The sequence below is a fragment of the Falco punctatus genome, assembly GCF_963210335.1.
Source record: "Falco punctatus genome assembly, chromosome: 6".
Taxonomy (NCBI): Eukaryota; Metazoa; Chordata; class Aves; order Falconiformes; family Falconidae; genus Falco; species Falco punctatus.
The window spans coordinates 86,218,910-86,240,868 of record NC_137585.1 but is presented as its reverse complement, the minus strand read 5'-3'; the positions used below and the strand labels follow the sequence as shown (position 1 = coordinate 86,240,868).

The 21,959-nt window shown below is 36.4% G+C and overlaps 1 long non-coding RNA gene across 1 annotated transcript in view; it reads left to right on the top strand.

Annotated features, from left to right (window-relative positions):
- Window positions 1-20,679, top strand: part of LOC308066562 — a 57,570-nt gene extending 36,891 nt beyond the window's left edge. Inside the window, exon 2 of the long non-coding RNA XR_013929201.1 lies at window positions 6,722-20,679. This is a non-coding gene — a long non-coding RNA (uncharacterized lncRNA). The remainder of the gene's footprint in view (window positions 1-6,721) is intronic.
- The last annotated feature ends 1,280 nt before the right edge of the window (window positions 20,680-21,959 follow it).

Genomic DNA, 21,959 nt, shown 5'->3' with positions numbered 1-21,959 from the left:
TGTGAATGCATTCCAATTAGAAATAATCAGTTTGTTTGGCAGAGAACATTAATGCTGGTAGAGAGTATATTTGAGCTTCTGGGAAAGTGATGAATGTATGCTGTACACTAGAAACTTCCTCAGAAGCCATTACTGTAAACAGTGTCAAGAAAATACTGCAGAAAATACTGATCAGCAGATTCAGCTGACTAACCGTTTAAATGAGTGTAATAGAATGGTTGATAACCTTGAAATAATCTAAAGAAAGGAAAGAAGGAAGGAAAGAAGGAAGGAAGGAAGGAAGCAAGAAAGAAAGAAAGAAAGAAAAGGAAAAAACAGATTCTGCAGTAATTTTGAATACTTGTAGTAAAATACATATCCATGTCTGGAAGTAACTGGACAAAGATTTATTTGCAGAATATATTACCATCCTTAAATTTTATACGTGTTCTGATGTGAATTGAAATGTAACTCTGAGACTTTAAGTATAAGAGCTGATATTTTCCAGTAAATACTATATACAAATATGTCTCTCCCCAAAAAGCATATGCTTAAGCTTTTTGTGAGTTCAATAATTTTCGTAATATTTCTGTCTGCTTGTTTTCTGAAATAGATGATTTGTCATTGCATTGTATATTACGCACTACTGTTTTATTCAGTGCATAAAAGTTACTCACGTATTCCTTCATCCATTTAACACAGTCAATGATCACATATGGTACACTGAGAATATGAATTATATATGCTCTGCTAAAAAAAAACATAAATGGATTTTATACAGTGCATTTTTTAAAAAAAAGAGGAAACAGAGGGCTAGAATAGTTGCCCGTCAAGATGAGAAGATAGCTAATCTTAACTCTAACTCATGCACTTCTCTATTTTGAAATAACACGCTTTAACTGGATTTTAGATAGTTGGGAGATGAAGTCAGTGTAAGTCCATTCATGGTTTATAGTCCAAATCAGCATATCTGCATTTCTTCCTCAATGACACTTTCATATTGCTTTTGCCATTCTTGCCACTACCTTTGGAAGTGTTGTGGCTTAACCCCAGCCCATAACTAAGTACCACGCAGCTGCTCACTCACTTCCCCCACAGCAGGATGGGGGAAAGAACTGGAAGGGTAAAGTGAGAAAATGTGTGGGTTTGGATAAAGACAGTTTAATAGGTAAAGCGAAAGTGACGTGCACAAGCAAAGCAAAACAAGAATTCATCCACCACTCCCCATGGGCAGGCAGGTGCTCAGCCATCCGCAGGACAGCAGGGCTCCGTCACACGTAACGGTGACCTGGGAAGACAAACGCCACAACGCTGAATGTCCTCCCGCTTCCTCCTTCTTCTTCCCTCAGCTTATATATACTCAGCATGACATCATATGGTATGGAATATCCCTTTTGCCAGTTTGGGTCACCTCTCCTGGCTGTGTCCCCTCCCCCCAGCCCTCTCACTGGCAGGGCCCAAGAAACTGAGAAGTCCTTGACTTAGTACAAACATCACCCAGCAACAACTAGAACCATCCATGTGCTGTCAACGCTGTTCTCACACCAAATTCAAAACAGAGCCTGCACCAGCTATTAAGAGGAAAATTAACTCAGCCCCAGCTGAAACCAGGGCAGGAAGTTAAACAACTCTTTTGGGTAGATGAAAGAACATACACCTAAAAGCCAGCAAAAAAGTAAGAATAGAACTAATACTGAGATTTCATAATTAAAGTAAGCTGCTCTGGTAAGTAGATTGGATGGCATTTTATTATCTGCAAGGATAGACCACCACCATAAAACACTGCAAAGAAATGAGACTTGGGTGCATAGCCAGCTGATGTGTTATGCTGAAAAATAGAGAGATTGTTAATTATAAAAATACCTTTGGTTAAGGTCTTCAAAATTTGCCTTGAGTGGAAGAATGAACAAGATATTTGGATTCATCTACCCTTCTCTGTCTTGCACCACCTTCTCCTTTTTCACTCCGCTCCCTTTCCAGTACCCTTTTCCTTAGATGTGTCCTTATTACCCTTGCTTTCTGCCATTTCTTGCTGCTTTAAGGAAATAATGTTAATTATGGATGCTGAGGAGACAGCCTTGCCCAAACCTCATTAACATCATTGATAGGAAAATATACAGCTTTAAAAATTATAATGGTTTAAGATTTAACCACACAGATAGAATTTCAACTGCTGCAGGGAAGAAAATAGCAAGAAAATATTGGTGCATTGTAAAAATGTTGGAACATTTTGGTGGGTTAAAGTTTTGCAATTTAGAAATAGTTTTGTTTGAATCTAACAAGATGTCTGTGTAGGACTGCCATATTAAATACCAAAACATTTCTTAGAGCAGAAAATGGTTTGATTCTTTTTCTGTTCCTCTAATTGTTGCACTAGTATTCTTTATTTCTATTTCAGTATCATATGTGCAATGTCTTGCTGGCAAGTATTCTCCTTAAACTAAGATAACTGCAAGTTCAATATGCTGGGAATACCATAGTCTTGAATTTGATTAGTGCATGATTCCTTACAAGACACTGCAGTCACATGCCTACAGATCTTGACCTGGAAGAACCAGAATTATGATCAGTAAAAGGATGGGAAATTCTGACAACAGTTTTTTGGGTTTGGTTTTGTTTCATTTTAAATGGTAAATCTATTAATACATTAGCAGAATGATAGTTCTGTTCTGATTGAATACTTGTGTACCAGAAAAGGAAGGAGGGTTGATCAGCACATTCACTTGGCCATGTAGATATATGGAGTTCTGGCTGATCTTCCACCACCATCTGCTCAAGTGCTTTTGCATGTCTGTGTCTGCAGGAATCTTTTCTTTTTCCACTCCTACCCCCCAGCCCCTTACCCTAATTATCCCCTTATTTGAAGGAACTTGCGATTTATGTACTATTCCACCTTTTCCACTATTATGTACTGATATCACATTAGACATTTATAGTATAGACATAATCATATGAAATGTAGCTGTTAAGACTCCCTTTATAGTTGAAAGATAAAAATAGGGAGTTTCTGTCATATCTCATCCTCATCCTTATGTAGAAACCTAAAAATAGATCACATGAATCATAACTTAGAGGTTCCTATTTTTCTCCAGTGAGTGACTATAAAGGGATACAAGGATGACTAGCTCAGATACAGCCATCTACTTTGTAGATGTTCAAATTAAATGGCTAATGTACATATTTTTTTCCTAGTAACTTTTTTTTTTTTACTACTGATCTCATACTCCTTTTGCTCATTCATATATGAAGCATTTTTGAGACAATCACTTACAACAGCTACTACTTTCTTTTTTTTCCCCTCTTCTTTCTCCCACGCTTCCTACAGGAGAGGAATAGTAGAGTCAACTCTTTCACAGTTACCATCTTCTCTTTTTTAAAGCCTTCATGATGAAGAGTGATTTGCTTCAGTCACTGAGATTATAGCAAGGAGACTTAGAAGACATTGTACTTAAGGTTAGGACAGTTTTGCACATATGTACCTCACTTTCAGGTGAAGGAGAAGCAGAAGAAAGGGTCCTGTGAGAAATTTTACTTCATATTTAATCCTCCATTTAATTTGCTAGGTCTGAAAGGCAATGATCAAGTGAGAGGCAATAGCAGAAGGCAATAGCAGATTTACAGATTACTTCTGGACAAAATGTTCATCCAGACTGGCTTTGTGTTTGATGGTAACAGTAGACGAGATGAAAGTTTTTTGGAGGGGTAAGGTAGTTGTTGTAGTTTGTTATCCCCAATTTTTCACCACAGTATCTATAACCAAATGATAGTGCTATAGGAAAGAATGGTGTAATTTAAATCAACATTTTTGGTCCCTGTTTCCCAAAAAGATTTGTCCAGATTCTTTAGTTTGATGACTACTACGATTATTTTTAAAAACTTGTTATCTTGGATGGTTTTATATGATATTCAGGCTTTAAGAAGTAGAATGAAAGGCTCTAAACAGCTAGTTTGCCTTAACTTTCTCCTAAATAAAATAGAATAATATAATTATATTATTATATATTGTATTATCTCCTCAATAGTATAATAGAATAAACAATACAGGCAGTGTGCAGATGTACTTAGCTGTTCAGAGTGTAGCAGCTGGTAAAACATGCTGCCACTAAATACGTAGATGGTCCAGTATAGAAATGACCTCATGTTAAACTATATTGCAAGGTAAATTATGACTACTCAAGAGGGCATTCAAAATACATATGACAGTCTTTATAAAAAAATACTAATAAAAGGTTCATGTTGCATATGAGTCCAAAGTGGGCCTGTTGACCCTGACTCCTTCACCTAGACTGAGCTGAGCCCTACTCAAATTCAGGAGAATTCTAGAAATGTGCCTGTCTGAAAACACTCTTTCAAATACCATTCATTCTAAGAAGCAAAGATTTCATCTTGATTGTAGCTTCCTCCTTCTCAAGCTTCCAGAAACTTGATTGCTGTTGAGACTTTAAGAACAATATTTCTCAATTGTCTAATTATGATTTCTGATGATTGTAAGAATAGTGGATAAAGGCCTTCAAAAAATTTAGGATTCACAGGATCAGTTCTATAGAGCTTATATGAACAAGATTCTAATAAGAATCCTCAATAGATTTATTCAACTTCAGGCAGGATATTATGAGATATGGCACCTCAGGGATCAGCCTCATTCCCAACATAGCATTGTTTCGCTCATTAATCATACAGCTTCAAGCAGTCAATATTTATTGAATAATGCAAAGAAAACTTACTTAAAAAATTTATAATATGAAGTAAATGCTGTGAGGAAGATGGTGGGTATCTTATAACTATACTGTTGAAATGGTGTGTGGAATTGCGTAATAGGGGCAGTACAATCATTTTATGACCTCCTAGGACTAGAGAAGACAGGAGTTTTTTGCCATAGGCAGTTAACAGAGCTGCAGCTATCCTAATTGAAATAGAGTACGTGAAAGTTGCAGTGGCTCTGGATTTGTCCTAAAAGCTTTAATTGCAAAAGACATAAGGAAGTGCAGTATTCAAATGTACTTGACTGGGCTTAGGTTTTTTTTTTTCCTATGGAATAAATGCAAGATGGGTTATATAGAACACTCCAGATTTTATATACAATTATGTATTTTATATAATAATATTTTAATATAATGTTAACATTTACATTATAGTACATGCATTATATTTCAATATAAAATAATATTTATACATTATATATTTTATATAATATATTAAAATATATTTTAATAAAATATAAATTTTAAAAAAAATATTTTGGGGCAAATATACTGGCATAAGTCACTGCATAACTCCAGTCTGTTTTGAAAAGAGATTACATATGAATCTGCATTAGCATTAATGTTAGCCTCATAAGGAATGATATTAAATTAATCAATGTTGTAATGACTAAAAAAAAATATGTTTTTTCTTTAAGAAAGAATTTAAGAAAACTAGCACATAACCCTAGGGAACTGGCAGAAGTCGGCAGTGATTGTACTCTGCAATTGACAGTTTGGTCTTATCAGAAGAACAAAGAGTAATGGCTAGAAGGATTAAACCCCCAAAGTGAAGGATGTTTAAAGCTGTTGGTTTCAAACCATAACATATCACAACACTCTATCCAGATAATACGCATATCATACATATATTGATAATATATGACAATGTATGTTTAATAAATTTTGTGTGTATATCAGATTGGATTGATTTGCAAAGGAGAAATTGAGGGAATGAGATAGCAAAATTTAAGAAGAAAATGAAGGGAAGGTAAAGGAACAAGAAAAAAAAGACACAATAAATTAAAAGAGGGAAGGAAAAGAGAAGGAAAAAAGAAAATGAAAAAAAAAGGAAGAAACAAGGGATTCTGGAGTACAGAAGCGTAGAAGACATGCACACACACATACAAAAGAAAAAGGAAGAAAACTACAAACCATAAGTGAAAGAAGGAAGAGGGTGAAAAAGCCATGAGCAAAAAATTAAGCAAAATGAGGAAGAAAAGATTGCTGAGATCACAGTCCCACCAACCTGTGAATTTTGAATGGGTATCAGCCAGCTGCTGGGAGAGGGCCAATACGTTGCTTGGCTAAATGAAAAGCAGTTGGCATCCTGGTATTTTACATGTGGTGAGCATCCAATATGTGACACTTGATCTTATGCCAGGAACATGCTATGGCTTGAAATCTCCAGAAGCCAATCAGAATACCCAGTGACTACTTTCTTTTATCATTTTAACTTCATGTCCTGCACCAAGGAATACTTAATCCAGATGCATGTGGATTTAGATGGAACAAAATTCAGACTGTTTAAAACAACTGCTCACAATCAGTCCATAAAACATAAATTCTACTTCAGGCAGAAACCTTTCTCTTAGATCAAAGAGCTATACTCATTCCATTTTTTTTATTTTTTAACAAAAAATGTCAGATCAGTCAGGACCATATTTATTTAATTACATATCTGATAGCCTTCAGCCAGACGTGGCTATCAGAGATGGCGCCAGAAGTACACCCACTTGTATTTGGCAAGCTCTGACTTTATGATGTTGTAGCACTAATTCATCCTATTATTCTAACATTGAGAGCAGTCTCTAATCAATAAGAAAGTTATGGTTTTATCTTAATCACCATTCCTCTACTAGTGAGTATATTTCCTTTAAAGGAGTAATACTTATGCTTTTGCAATATATGATAAGAAACAATGCAGTTGTTCTATGCCCTTTAATACTAATATTTATTCTTAGCCAGTTTGAAACTGATGCTGTAAAATCTCTCTTTTCTAGGTCTATTTACAGTCTACCTACTGATTTGTAAGAGCTAGAATTTGAGAAAATGCTGTGTCAAGGAGTAAAAGGAGGTAAGCAAAAGTAGGATGAGATCTATTTTAATTTCCCTTTCCTACACCTCCTTCTCAATACTGATACAAATTTCATCACTTTAAATCTCTTGCACATTAATTGTGCTAAATGGACATGTATGAGTTTCTGACTATAAACAGCTGCAGGGAGTTCCAAAACAGAAAGATGACCTATGACTCCCGAGTTACAACTCTAGCATAGGGGGTCCAATTTGATAATATACTCTTTTACTTGTTATTTTTTAATTTATGCAAGAATCTGTAAGAACTCACCTCTATTTCTGTGTTCCAAAAATATTGCAGAAACACCCATGAGCACTTATCAGAAGAATTATTCACATGAGAAAAACTGCTACATTGGCAACTTATGGACTCTTCTCATAATACTATTTTGGTTTCAGAGTATATCTGCAATGGGGTCATTCCATGTAGAGATATTCAAGCTATTGAATATTAGGAGCAATCAAACTGGGGTAAGACCTATCTAGTCCTGCTGTGGCCCACTCACCAGTCTTCAGTATGGACTTCCTTTCCAATGCCTGCTTAGGGTTAAAAACTACATTGTGAAATCAATGAATTATTCAAGTAATAAAAGATTTTGTAGGATGCAACACAGTATTTTACAACTTTTAAATGAGGTCACACAGTACCAGGTCAAACTTTGCTGCTGCTGAATCTCTACCAGTTTTGGTTAAGCTAATTTTAATATGAGGCCAGTCTCCTTCTTTTCTTGTAGCACAGGGATTCAGGAATGTTTGCATGTAGGATTTTCATTCAGGTCTCAGTACCCAGCGCGAGGTGTAATTGTGAGTAAGTTTATACAAGCCCTTTGTATCTGGCAGAGAACGATTTGTCTTCACCTCCACAAGCATTCTGAAATTATAATGTAGTCACAGGAAATTTATCTCTAGGATTCTCTACTGAGTCCTGGTTGTACACCCAGAAGTGACATTAGGCCCAACTCTGTTTTGGTGCATATAAATATCTTGCTGTGAGCTTTTGAAACACTAAATAAAATTCCATAAACCAATAAATTTATTCATCTAAAATATAGGATGAATGTTATTTCCATAAGGAAAGAGTCCCTGTCCTTATGGTGGATTTATATAATCTGAGTAATTTTTCATCTAGCGTACAATAAGATGTAGGAAAGTGCATTCTCAGTTTTAACCTCCAAAGAAAATAAAAACTAGATAGATAAGCCATTTTCTATATTTTTAAGGGTGTTTTTTAATGTTTTGCTTTGTAAGAAGAGGAAAATTGTCATTGGGCCTTTTAAAGTACAAAATAAGGCATTGTAAGGAAGATGATGACTATTCAAATGAACATTGTTAATAATTTCTGTGAACTCATTATTCTGCAGAATATGAAGCAACTGTATTTCATACCACAAGCCCTGCTTTAAAAAGCACAGTGCTTGTATTCCCTCAGTGACTTTGATAAAGGTACTACACCATGGTGATTGCCAGCATGTGACCACAACAAAAGTCTCATATGACTCCCAGGGGCAGCTCAACATGAGTAAGCAATTCCTAGCACCTTTGAAAGCTACATTCCAGTAAGAGATTATGTTTTTTGTACAGCCTTATGATTCCTGCCACTCCCCCCTAAAACAAAACATCATTGTTATTATTTCCTTTACATCAGGAGACTTGATGACTATCACACCTAACATTTTAACATTTCTTAGGAATAAGAAATTATTTTCCAGGCCATTTTCTATTTTGGTCCCCGGTGATGACGAACATGTGCTAAACATTATAATAAGCCCCAGATAAACTAACTGAGGGCTTCATTCAATCCAGAATGTCACAATACCGTTGTAAACAAAGCAAAATGTTTCCAAGAAATATGTGGTTTTACCCATCACAAATAACACAATTAACTGAGTACTTTACAGGGAAACCCATAGGAAGACAGGAATTTGTTCCCACTGAATACACAACATTTCCCAGTCTATGGTTCAAGCCTGAATTATGAAAAATTGAGTTTGAGGCTCTTAGCAATATATATTTTTTTTAGAAAACTTTAAAGAAAATAGCTGCATTCTGTCCCTCCTTCACCTTTTAAATTAAAAAAAGGAAAGGAAATCCAGTTAGTTTTAGTATTTGCCGGCACCTCACTTTACATAAGCCTTTAGTCTGCTTTGGTAACTCAACTGTACAAAACTGAGCTTGCTGAAGAAATAGCAGACTATTTCCCTAATCAGCAGCAGTATAGCTTTGCAAGCATGGGACAAGCCTGCCAGGACAGTGTCCACAACACTGCTGCTGTGCTTCTTCCAGAGCTGTGCTGGTTTATCTACACTGAGCTATTTCATTCCATGTAAATATATATAAATTGCCTGGATGCTGTATTCTATAAATGTAGCAAGAGAATATGAAAGCTGCCCTAGTCATGTTTAAAGTACTATATATTTGTGGACATGAGGTCTAATTTACATAATATTTAATGTCACCTGGCATTAACACCATCTTACACCTCTGATGTGGGGTCTGAAGCAGCATAATGCTCAATTAGGAGCCATAGCTTTTCTACCCAGATGCTGTCAGAGAAGCTTTGTCCATATCTTCCTATTTGTGGGCCACAAAATACTGAATCATTGACTTAGCCATTCTTAGCACATCTCCATCACTCTACACCCTCTTACCCTTCAGAGAGGAAAAGTTTGTAGATTGATTTCCACATGGGTCTACTTGTATAAGCCTGCCTGATACCTACAAACTGCAAACTATGGCCTAACTGTAAAACTTGTTTTTACTTTGCCTTCAAGATTTGCTTCAAATAAGCCAGCTTGCAGTGCCAGTTCAGCTTTGAAAAGCGTCATAGCAGCGTCTCAAAATCTACTTCCTTTGGAGACCAAATGGGAAGCAGACCTGAAGCTCACTTCATGTTATACAAACTACCAAAAACCTTTGCTTTACCATGGTTCCTGTGAACAGATGGCCAAAAACTGAGCAATATCATCACCTCTAGCACCTTTTTACCTGTTGCTGCAATGGGCTCTGTGTCCCTGCAAGCACTCAGCACTGTCTGGATTAAACTAATTTAGTACAGTCTCAAGATGTTAAAAAAAAGCTTGTACCTCTCCTTTTTCCTCTGCACATCTTGAAATAGATGCCATTCTCTTTTTCCTAGCTTTCTCATAAATCTAGATGAAAATACACAGGGATTTTTTTCTTGATAGCTTGGCAACACCTTATGCCTATTTGCTTTGGGGTTTTTTTGTGTAATGTTCTTTCAGTTTGTTTGTTTGTTTGTTTTACTTAATTGGCAATTTTTCTTCTTGCTATTAATCTTTTACAATGTGGTAATAACATTTCAAATAGAACTAGGGATCACTATACCAGTGTCTTTATATATGTTGACAAAGAAATTATAATTTATCCTATTCTGTTTATTGCGGAAAGTAGCTTAGTACAAACCTATGGAACGCCTGGCACAATGTGATCACAGGCTATGACTGGAGTCCTGTGTGTTATTAAATAATGGTAATAGGTTAAATGCTTGGCAGGGATAAAGAGGTGAAGGTGCACCTAAAGGTAGGTTACAGACAAATATAGCCAGTTACAACCATGACAGATGTCTTTGGCAAGCTATTGACAAGCTCTAAACATGGAGCCAGACACATCAGTTTAATCAAATAACAGATTTCAGGGGTGGTTGATAGGACATATTGGAGAGTTGCCAAGAAGTGCCTGATAGTTACATTGGACTCTTCCAGGCTCAGAGGCAGTTCAGTTTCATTTCTAAATGGGTTCTACAGTCATAGAAGGGAGGCAGGACACGGAGGGAGGCTGCTGAGTTTTATTTTGAGTTCCAGTACCAATATTGATATCCCTATGCCTTTTTTCAGCACAGGAATTATTTATAAACACTTATTAATCACACAGTGTGGACTGACTAATTAAATTGACATTAGGTTTTTCTAATTAGACAGTGTTTGGGAAACATTTCAAATATGAAAAGAACTGTATTGAATCTAGAATTATTAATCATTTGATCATGTGAGCTCAACAAATGACCATAATAGACATCCCTGGTTATCTGCATTTAAGCACCCATGTAGTTGCATTTACTTTAATAAAACTTGGTGACGTTCTTCTAGCCAGGCTTTTACACAGACCTGCTAACTCTTGAAATGCTTTATTTGGCCATGTTAATCACCTAATCTTCTCTCACCCATTCCTCTTACACTTGCACATATGAGATAAGAAGTGGAAGGTGGGTCTTGACTAGTTTAAAACAGCTTATGATTTGGCAAAAGAAAACTAGACAGTAAAAAGAAGCTGTTAACATCGAAAGAGAAACACCAGTCTAAACCTTGGCCCTGCAGGACAAAACGATTATGGAGCATGACAGCCTTGTTGTGCTGCAACCACTATCTCTGTACTCCTTATGCAGGCAAAATTGCTATTCAAAGCAATGGAAACTTCCTTAAAGGGAAAACATTCCTAACAACATATTTTTGAGCCCTTGAGGCTGCGTTAGTGACTGATGCATTTTTAGGAACACTTTTCTCATTATTCTTGAAACAGAAGTTTTTGCAGGTGCATTTTTATTCAGCCATATGTGAGGGTGGTTGATCTAAAAAAGTGTACTTAATCTCAGCTGAAAAACTCATTTTCTTCAAATATATTGACAGGATGTGATAGTACAATGTTACTGTTGAGATGCAGGTGAATATTTTTATATGGTTATATATATATATCTTTATATATATCTATAACTTTATCAAAACACATTTAAATAGCATTGCTGCATGAAGTAGTATTCATGATTAGCAAGAGGAGAAGTGAATGGCAAAAATCCTCACCTTCTCTGCCTTTTCCAATAAGGTTCTCTTTCAGCATCTAACCCCTGTGGACCTTTTTAGCATTACTCCTGAATTAGACAACATATATTAAAAATTCCAAATTGTAGAGATACACAAGAGTACAATGTTTAGCTTCTTTTCCTGCTTAAGATCTTTTCTTTTCATACATACAGTATAATAACCAATGTTTGGAAAAGTAGTCATACCAAAAGAAAAGTAGGTAATTATGTGTAGGAAAAAGTATTAGGAGTTGATTAATCCAGTAGCCAAACGGAGAAAGCCTGCTGCAGCTCCACATACACAGGTCTAACCAGTAGCGAGGCTGATCTTGAATTCCCAGCAGGCACACATGTGCACATATGCATGCACCAAATGTGTATATTTATATATACATACATGCAGCTGGTCAAACAGACCACAACATGGACAGAAAATGTATTCATGGAAACCGTGTCAAAATCCTTAATCTATACTCATCTCTGGCTAATGAGGGTGAAGGTCAATTAGTGGGACAGGTATACCTATATAGACATATATCCTGTACAGATCCCTTCAGCAGCCAGGCTTAGCCACTGAATCTGTGCAGCAGCTGCCACTGGATCGCTGGTGCCTGGACATAGTAAGCTCCTGAGGCCACAGCTCTACTCCAGTTGCTGATACTCAGAGCCCCTTTTGCACAACACACAGACAGCCACACACATGCTCAATCTCTCCAGTAACTTGCCTTGGTGGACACCCAGTCTGCCCATTCCCTGGCTCTTGGATTTCCCTGTGACCCCATGCACAGACAAACACAGGCCAAATGGCTCTCCCCATAGCTGGTTCCCAATTCTGGCCTTATGAATATCCAACCTCCAGACCTCATAGTCTCTCCAGGAGTTAGCCTGGACATCCAGGTCCCTCCAGTAGCCAATTCTCAAACTCTCTCGTCTGTCCAAGATCTGACCCAGCCTTCTGGCCACTCCAAAACCTGGCTCCCAAGTCTTTCATCCTGCTGGCCAGCTAGACCAGCTTGATGTTTGCTGGCAATTGCATGCTGACATGCATACCCACACAGCACACACATGCTCCAGTCTCTCTAGGTAATGGCACAACAGACACACAGGCCTCTAGACTCGCTGTCCAACCCAGTGGCTGGCACTTAGACCTCCATGCACACACATGCATGTGGAATAGACCACCCAAAATAGTTAGAAATGGATTTTAAGGAGAAGGCAGGACAGACTATGGGTATCAGACACAGGGCATGGCCATGCAAGCATAGTGACCAGCCCCCTGTTTACATATAAATGGCTCCTTTTATCCCTGGCTCTGTTTTCCCATGCTTGTTCCTCCCCAAACCACCTTGATTCCTCTCTTTGCCAACCTTTGGCTCTTTTTCCAAAATATGCCATGTCTTATGCAAAATGCATTTCACTGTATCCAATAGTGAGACCCATACCCTTGCACGCAGTAGCCATCAGCCCCTTATCCAGCCTATAAGATTTTCCCCATGGAAAGCCTCTCCCTTTGTCTTGAATTGGTGAGTGTCACCCCTGGGCCATGGGGCTGATCATCCTTCCAGGGTAGCCCTGGGACGAACCAGGTCAGGGGGGTCCTGATAAGGTTCTTGGGGTTCCCTGGCCTGTCATTGTTCCTCTAGGCTCCTTTGTGTGCATAGAGATGAGCTTTTAATCAAACCACCTAACAAAAAATTTCTGGTGGAGACACAGATGATTCTCTACGTTCCTGAGAGGTAGAGGAAGGAAGATAGATCAGTTTTTACAACATTACTTGTTGAGTAGTTTGTCTAGTTCCCAGTTCAAGCTAATGTACCTACTTCAACTTGCTAGTCCTCACCTTTTAGGTCCTGGAGAGGCTAGGAAGGGGTAAGTCAGACATTTGATGGTGAAGATTATTTCAACACCGAAGTAAATGCTTGAGGAAAACTGCAAAATGCCTTTTGAGTTTTTTAAAGAATACACTGAACAAGTACCTCTGAAAAATGGCACAGACTAATGTGATTCTGTTTTGGTGGAAGTGGATGGACTAGATAACTTCTTGTAATGCCTTCCAGACTCCTTTAGGTATTGAATTCTGTTAATTCAATCAGGTATTCTATGAATTTTGTTTAGAGTTTAAATTTCATTTGCACGTAATTTAAAATTTCATTGTAAGATTAACAAGAATTATAATATAAAATTTGCCAGTATTTTGACTTAAACATACAAGTTTGTTCCTGAGGTGTTAATTAAAAATTTTAAAGATAATTTAGATTAAGTTTAAAAAGCACATTTCAAATGAAATTAAAAAGCCACCATCATGTGGACATGATACATACAGTAGTCAAGGAAGAAGCTAATGGTAGTGTTTCATCTGTCACAATACCACAGCCTTCTATTAACTAGGATTATTTGAAGCAAAACTCAGCCTCTTTCTTTTCTCAAGTTTTCCAGAAAACACTTGTCACAAACGAAATAAGGAATTGTCTCAATATTGTCACCCTTCCTTAATGGCATTTTTAACTCTAAATAAATAATCTATTTTTAAAATACTAAAACTATTGATGTTATTACAGCTTCATTTGTAAAGAGTAGAAATGATTCTTTTATGATTAAGACACAGTTTGGGAAGCCAAGACACTTCTTTATAGTGCTCTCTGCTTTGCCATAAAATTCTTATGTAGTGTTTGCCAGATCAATAGTCTTTCTTGCCTGTGTCTTGTTTTCTCCTCTTTCTGGAAAGTGGAAACATTAATCTTATATAACAACATGCACTGAGGACAACACTCACCAACAAACTAAAAACACAATATCAATATTATGATAACATGTTCATTGCTATTTTTGTCACTGCCTAGCAGTGACATAATAGCTGTACATACACACAGTGAAGGAAAGTCCCCACCCTAGAGAATTTATCTCATTACACAGAAGAATGAGTCAGATAGGAAACAGAGGCACAGACTTGCTTAGCAGGTTAGTGGCAGAAGTGAGAACATATTTTTTAAAATTACGGGCTGAACCTCAGGAATTTTGAGTGATCTGATTAAAGATACTGAAGTACCTTACAAAAACAGAAAGAGGAAGTCAGATGATCTGAGAATATCTTCAGATACTGTTAGTTAAGAACATTTTTTTAAAACTATCAGAGGTGTGTATTGTCTTTTACATTATTATTTTTTAATAGTAACAGTTGTATTTGGTTATTTTGTCTGCTGCCTTACTATTTCACTACTGTACTCTTAAGTTTCTAAAAGAATACTGTAAAATTTATCAATAGAAATTTGCATTATAGGTGGTTTTTTTATTATGTTTGCTATTTTTGTGTTTCAGTATATTTAATTCTGGATGTAAGACAGATATATGTCACCCTCTGCTTTTAACCATTTGCATATGGGAAATTATTTTTTCCCAATCTTGTACACAAGGGCAATGTCTGAGCACAGTTTACTAATCCATAGAAAATGAATCATATATACTTAATTTTGGAGAACTTCGAATCCATTTATAGCTAGGTTTATTGAAGTTTTTTAAAAAAACATCTTTTTCTTGTTTGACTTGAAGTGACAGATTTTCCCATCAAATCCATCTGACATCATCATCATCTTATATGCATCTCTCACTTTTGCCTTGTTTTCTCTTCTTTTTCAACTCATAAAGCTCACTCCTTGTAATTCTTTTATTTTCCTTCCCTTCTTTTTCTGAGCTTCCTTTTGCCCTCTACACTCTCTTCAATCCCTTGTGCATCACAGCCTTCTCTTCCTAATGCTTGTCAAAAAGCATCTTCCAAAAAGTGTTTAGGAAATTATTGTTCTTCAGTTCCTTAAAACTTACATATGTTTACACATGATAATCATCTGCATGATTAGATTTCAATGCTCTGTCTTTAAACTTTTTTTAAATGCACATCTCCTTTGAAAAGACCGGTGGTGGGTTGCATTTTGTTTTGTTTTGCTTTCTTTTACCTTTAGTAACTGTGATGTGATAATAGTGGGTGAAAACCTGGGCATGATCAGAAAGTTTTGTCATTGATTTAATTTACCTACTCTCTTGAAAATAAATGAATAAAAAATCTGATATTCTGATCTCTGACTACATGAATAACATGAGTTGGAGTTACAGCTGGTACAGATCAGTGTGAAATCAGTATCAGGCCTGGTATGTTAGCTAGTTTTCTTGCACCTTTGCTGTACCTGAAGGTAAAACTTCAGATCTAATTTCACTGCTATAAGATGCAGAAGAACCTTCCCTCAAACACACACAAAACATTAAAAACTATAGATTTATAATATAATACTATTTATAGACTGAGTTTGAACTTAGATGCCCTCATGGAAACCAGAATTGCTATCACTAGAGAAAAGATTCTCTAGCATCTATAATAGGTTCTTGTAAGAGGAAGAGGGTACTATTTAACTAAAAGTTTGCATCAGACTTTCTTCAGGTTGGAGCACCCTTCCAAGCCTTTCAGATGTTAGCCTTGTCCTTCCTAAATACATTTTCATCACCACACAGGCCGCAGGGCCCAGTGGAGCCTGGCAGCAAGTGGGCTGGAGCCGGCTGGAACCGGCTGGAACTGGCCATGCCCAGCACAGGGCAGCCCCAGCCGTGCCTCACAAAAGCCACCCCAGCCCCTTGCTGGCACCAGGGCACTGGCACCCAGCTCAGATGATCAAGACCCATTGTGCTGTGCTGGCTTAAATATGGATCATTTCCATTTCACTGTCACCAAAGTTTAAATTTGGATATTGTTTTCAGAAATTCAGTAGTATTTACATTTGCATAAGGAATATGTAGAATTATGGGTGTGTTTTCTTAACTTCCACTCATTTTCCAGTTTTTCAAAATTCTTCATGAACCTCCTAAGAACTTCTAGCCATGCAGTTATTTGTAGTCCTCGGGAAAAATCTATTTACAGCCATTTGGTTTTGGTGGGGGTTTTTTTGGTGGTTTTTTTTTTTTATAGTATTGACATTAAAGCACCATGAGAAGGGTGGGTAAATGAGCCACCTTCCCTTTCAGATGATTACAGAAAGCAGATAAACCCCATTGCTGAATCTCAGCAGAAACGTAGGCATTATGTAAAGTATTGGTAGAAACTGAACCATCTACCTCAGTGGGTCTTTGGGGAGCTCCCCAGCTCTATACCGCAGGAGCCAAATATAATCTACAATTAAATTTGACTAATTATATAAAAAGCATTCCGACAATTGTAATGCATGAGACCTCAAGCCACCTCCCAGTATTATTTTTATCTTTTCAACCCATGTATCACTGCACTTACTGTAACAAATTCTCCCTTCATCGATGTCTTGATTAAAAGATTCTTAAACTACCGAAGCTGACTAATGAAGTTTAGGGTCACAGTTATCAAAATAATGAGGAAAATAGTGTTGTAAATCCCAACATAAGGAAATTCTCGGTCATCCAGCATAAACTTTTCACAAAATGCAAAAAGGTGCAGAATTCTCTTGGGACTTTCTTTTAAAATGAAATCTTTCTATGGTCAAAGATGTTACATGAATGCCTTATGTCCCCAGTGGTTGTTATTTTTTTTTATTTTTCTATTTTTCGATTTTTCCAAATAAATATGTCTTTGAACAGGCATCTGGAAAAACTTTGCCATGTCACATTGCTGAAAAAACTACTACATTCTTCAGTATACAGGAATGCATATCCTGCTGGCATTTTGTCATTGAATTAACAAGGGTTTTTTGTAACAAGTTTTGGTTGTCGGTATGTGAATATGATTATGTAGAGAAATGGAAGATAAAAACAAGAGTATATGGGAATGGTCTGAAAATGGTGGGAAGTTTAAAAAATATAAATCCAATATTTAAAAGGTTTTCCTGCCAAATCTGCCCAGAACCTTTCATTTGTTTGGGTTTAGAAGGATTTAGAATATAAACAAAGAAATCAATACAGCGAAGGAAAGAAAACCACACTGTGATGTTCACTTTGCCTGTACTTTTTCTGACCAGTGCCATAAAATTCTGACAATGCCTGAAGTTTAAAAATAGCCAAGCTTTTCATCACAAAGTTTAAATGCTATGTTTAGGTTTCTTTCAAATGATGCCTTCAGGTACCAGTGTCACTTCATTTATTATTTGGTGCAGTTTACCATGTCCAACAAATGGATTTACTTTATCTACAGCTCCACACCCTGTAGCTGTTCATTATGAAAGGAAACCAGGGGCCCTAACAGCTTGAGAGATACTCCTATTTGGGCTACCATAGCAACGAGTATGTGTGTTAAAGTATAGGTCACATGGCTTAATTTCCTCAGGCTAATTAATTTCACTAATTATGGCCTCATACCAGCTGCAGAATGTGTTGGTGACCTAGTGAAATCAGCTGTGGACAATTTGTTTCCATACTATAGTGGTACAACCTCACCATGTAGAAATATTAATGTCATTATGAGAATTGCATACAGTATGCACAAAAAACAAATGCTACTGCATGGGTAGAGACTGGACCATGAGGCCTTGAAGTTGTTTAATGTAGATGCTTAAATCTTCCTTATTGCTTTCTCTATCATCTCTCAGTATTAAATAGGTTATGAAGAGCTGAGTAGTTAAGCTTAAAAGATTGTCATTGAAAGGTTGTTTAATTCACCAGCTTTGCAAAGGATTTATGAAGCACCTACCAGTTAAGGCAATACAAATATATACATAAATATATTTTTAAAATAGTAATATCTACCAAGCAAGTAAAAACTAGCTTCCACTTATATTTTTTATATATTGCAAAAATAATACTTAACTGAAAATCAGAAATTATATTATGTCACAAATAGCATTGACTGTATAACAAATCAGAAGGCACTAAGTCTGTCTGTACAATGGAGTTAATTTTAGCCCTTGCCACATATGCAATTTAATCTGTGTTTTAATAGAAAAGCAGGTGTCTACCTAGGCTTTAGGGAGCAATTAACAATTCATTTTATATAAAACTACAGTGTCTCACTGGCAAAACTAATTGAAGTAAATAAGACATTTTCAATCAGCTAAGAGAAGGCATTAAAACCACCTTGCAAAATTGTCATGACAAATTACCAGCCAAAGCACAAAACCTTCTCAGACGGCCTTTACCACAGTGATTGATGAGAATGAAAAATTAATGACATCTTATTGGCCTGTCAAAAGAAAAAAATTGCTTGCCCGACTGAATAGAATTTTGTGAGGCAGCATTACATTATGGGAAATTAATAAAATACACAAATGGATTTTATTTTTTAGCATAATTATTAGGAGTGTTGTTTCCTCTATAGTGTGAAAAAAAGCCAAATTCTGCTCTCATCCCCTCAGGACACAGGCTTTCTGGGTCTATGGCTTGAGGATAATATCACCAATCAGTGAAAAGTGATATTTAGGAAACTATGTAGTTAGAAGGCATGGAAGAAGACAAGAGTTGTGACTGGTGAGCTCTTAGCATGCAGACCCCAGTCACTGCCTCTAGAATGTGCGGTACATGGAACAACTGGCACTTCAGTCCTGGCTTTGGAAAGAAATGGTCCCACCTTTCCGCAGCCTGACAATGAACCATCACAAAGACTTTCTCAGAGCTGGGACTAGGTAGAAGACTTGTGGACAGGTAAGATATGGATCCAGAATAGCCAGATGAGGAGTTTCATAAAATACTTCACTTGTGTATCTACTCATAGTGCTTTTCCCCCTCCTATTTTCCTACTTGCCATAATATACAAGTAGTCATTATGCATTTTATCTCTGTGTCACCTCCTCCTATGACAAAACAAGTCTTTTAGTTCTGAATAACTGTATGGAACATCATGAGAATACATAGAAAAAACCTCAGGTTGTTCAACTAGTGAAAACATCAAGACATTGACTATAAAAAGGGTTATTGAGATTTTAAACTTTTAATTTTGTAATGTAAATTTAATAACCAACTGTCTTTTGTGTGTAAGGAATGATATACCTCCTCTAACATAATATTTCAATAAAAGAAATTGTCCAGGACTGTTCAAGGAACAGTCTTTCTTCCTTTTATCATTGCCTATGATGTATACTTGTACTTGTTAAAAATACTGCTTTCTTACTGTCAGTGAGATGTATTTTAAGCTGAGATAAAAAGGGGATTGTATGTTTAACAACTATATAATATGACTTGTCAACACGATTATCTATCTCCCAGTTTATAGAAAAAGGACATTGAGTTTATTGAAGCAAATAGCCTAGAGAGGCTAGCAGGCTGAAATGCTTCCTAAATGCAACAACCCTTGTGAAAAGAAGGGTAATTAGGGAGGCTGGTGATTAAGGAAGGGCTCCAGTCTCTTTCTGAAAGGTCAGATGCTGTGTAGGCTGCAGTTAATGGTACTAATTTTACTGCATCTTGTAAAGAATACTTGTCAAAATGTAGGTTTCAAAGTGCAAAAAAAGAAGGGCAGGGGATTTTCATGAATAAAATGAAAAGGAAATATAATCTTAAATTTTTTTCTCTCAGGAAAATAGACTTCATAACAAAAGCAAAAAGACCCCAAGAAGAAATAATTGCCCACAAGGAGATAAGCAGTTATTTGTATTTTATACTCTCTAGAATGCATATTGTGAAATCATATGTCATGTAACAAGTAAGTCTGTGCACATCTCTGAACATGCCAGGGTCTGGAAATGAGATGCCAGGTGCAACAATGACCCAAAGAAAACACAGTGAAGTAGAAAAATTGAAATGCTGTGGGATTCTTTCCTTTGGTGCAGATAATTTTTTCTTCAGTAAAGGGACAGAAAACATGTGGCACTAGAGGTGATTTTAAGAATCAAATGAATGATGTTCTTCATAGAAGAGGTGTGGGCATGAGTGTTTTACGTTTTCATCAGAAGTGAGCAATACCTCCAGTAACAGCAAATCATCATGCCTCAGATTTCAATCCACTAAGCACAGAAGTAAAGCAAAGTTACTGAGCATCTCAGTTACTACATTTACAGTGCTGACAGGAATAGTTATATTAAAAGAATCACAGGTGCAGATTTTTCTTTTTCAGTTTGATGACTATTGGATTTTTGTAGAATACATGCAGTGACTTCTGCTTGATATACGTACAATGCGGTTTAAAATTTTGAAGGGGATAACAGATTAACTGGAAATTTTTTTCAGTTTGAAAATATCTCTAATAATTGCAATGATATTTTTGTATTCATGCACATCACCTGATATTATATTGGTGAGAGATCACTGTGATAGTTACAAGACACAAATGTTACACTCATCCAGAGATTTCTAAGATATCTGTGAATAAATTATTTTAAAATTTTATTTTAATTTAAAATCTTAACTTCATCAGCTTTTTTTTAAATAAATCAGCCATCTCACCTTAAAATAAATTCACTCTAGCAAAATTCTATGAAATTCTGTACCACCCCAAAGTTAAAATGCATTAGCTGTGAGGATAACTCGAAGTGTCTATCTCATTGCTATTTAAGTATATGTATTTATTTTGTGGATGCTATTTATAGTAATGTAAACACAGTGGAAGTGTGATGAAGAGTGGGTAAAAACATCCAGACTGACTTCAAACTTTCAATAGATTTCAAATTTTATAAATATAAAATTCAAATCAGATTTCTGAGGTTTTCACTACTTTCTTTAGAGGATGCACCTACAGGAAGTATGGCTTTTAATGAAACCTTATCATGAACTAAGCTTGTACTGAAACAAAACAAGCTTTTTCCCAAAATTCTGTGTAACTTGCCATCAGTCACTTAATATACTATATATATATATTTATACGAAAGAAAATAGTATATATACTATTCTAGATATTATATCATTGATAAATCACTATATTGATTGCTTAATGAGTACCGTTGGTCCTTAATATTGGTTGACCCAAGGCCTATTTAAGGACATTTTCTTAGCTCCAGTCAGCTTTGAAAGAGATTAATGGGGAGCATGTATTCATGTAGAAGTGCAAATGAACAAAACTGGATTTTCAGTTCCCACTCTGTCTCCTCACATCTGAGAGTTAAAGCCCCTCACCACAACCCAGGACTCACACTTGCCTGAAAACAATACAAAATCTTATTGCTTATCTAGACACTTAGTAGCCTGAGTATTTCTTTAGTTCTGTTAATCAGATTTCAGCATATGGTGGAGAGAGTAAAAGGATAGTGTTGATCAGCTACCTTCTGAAATATATTAGTATGATACCTTAATCTTATGAATCTCTGTCCTACTTTGATATGGGCAGATCTGTGTGACTTGGTGGTGTTAATGCAGAGTTGGAGTGAATCTTTCACTGGTAGTGCTCTTCTTTGAGATACGCTAGAGCATATTTTCAGGAAATGGCCTTCTTTGTCTTGATGAGTCTTTTCTATGGGACAGCAGTGATTAGCCTTATCACCTGT